Raw genomic sequence first — 1,605 nt, forward strand, 5'->3', positions numbered from 1 at the left:
TGGCGGGGCGGGAACACCGCCGCAAGTGCGGCGGGTCTAGTCCTGCCTGAGCGAGATTGCTAAATTAGGCCTGCAGGCCAAGGTGACAAGGCCACATGTGGCTGGTTTTATTATTCCCTCAGTCAACACAGTTGGAGGCCAGGGCATATTCGGATTTTAGCAGCCGCACCTAAAGACATCCTCCTCCTGCAAGTAACGAAAAGAGCTGAGGTCTGGCATTCGTGCAGGCTGGGTTTCTACTTCTTTTAGCAAATCAGTTGGTAGTTGATTTAAACCCCAGGATCCTGCACCTGAGGAGAGCAAGATTCTAGAACTGTGCCCCGGGAGCTGTGTGCCCCCACCCCCACCCCAAGTGTGTTCCCCAAATGCAGTTCTCTGGAAACACACCAGCCACTTATGCAAATAATAAGGGTTACCTGAGCTCAGCGAGGAGTTACAAGGAGCTCACGGAGGTTCCTTTAAATCGACCCCAGATGGAGTTCCTTGTGCGGAGCCACCTTTAGCAAAACCCAAACACCACGTCTAAGCTAATTGAAGTTTCAGCCTCTCCTAGTAGCAGAGATTTAAACCAATTAGTCTGGAATTTCCCTGATGCACGTTAATGAGGAGGTAGTCTGCTGGATAAGACCCCTGCCCTTCCTCACCCCAAAGGAAAGGTGACCAGGTGACCTTGCCTGAAACAATTCTTTCTTTTCTTTTGCTGATAAACACCTTGTCTCTATAAAAGATCCGTTTATTTCCTTGGAGGGCCTGTCTGCTTGTTAAATGGGATGTTTTCTGATCCCTGATTCGTGAATGTTGAATAAAGCCAATTAGTTCTTCAAATTTACTTGGTGGAAATTTTTCTTTTTTTTTTTTCACGCTCTGCCATACAGCCTGCAGGATCTTAGCTCCCTGACCTGGGATGGAAAACATGCCCCTTCCATTGGGAGTGTGGAGTCTTAACCACTGGACCTCCAGTTTGTTAAGTCTTAACCCTGGACCACCCAAAGCCAAGTTTATTACTTATCCCTTGACAGTCTGACAATACTTCACAGGGAGATAAGTAAGGCCAGGACATTTCTTAAGACTTTGAAATCTGGTTTAAAGCAGGTCTTTGCATGCTAGGGTAGGAACAGGGGTTGGTAGGGTTGGGAAGGGTTGTAATATAATAACTTAGAATCAACAACAGAAAAATGAGGGTTTTCAGGTAAGGGATTCAAATAGTCTAGGATGCAACCTGTCAGTGTTGTAGCCATGCCTTCCGGAAAACAAACTCACTTGGAAGGACAATGCAGATAGTGGAGTGCAGTTTATTACACCGGCGGGCCCAAGGCAGAGTCTCCTCTTAGCCAAGGAACCTGACCAGTTTTTTGTGAAAACCTTGTATACCCTAAGTGAAGCAAAGTTGCTCAGTCATGTCCGACTCTTTGCGACCCCATGGACTGTAGCCTACCAGGCTTCTCAGTCCATGGAATGTTCCAGGCAAGAGTACTGGAGTGGGTTGCCATTTCCTTCTCCAGGGGATCTTCCCAACCCAGGGATTGAACTTGAGTCTCTCGCGTTGCAGGCAGACGCTCTACCGTCTGAGCCACCAGGGAAGCCTCATATACCCTAAGTGTAGTT

Source organism: Bison bison, unplaced genomic scaffold (genome assembly GCF_000754665.1).
Source record: "Bison bison bison isolate TAMUID 2011002044 unplaced genomic scaffold, Bison_UMD1.0 scf7180017864180, whole genome shotgun sequence".
Taxonomy (NCBI): Eukaryota; Metazoa; Chordata; class Mammalia; order Artiodactyla; family Bovidae; genus Bison; species Bison bison.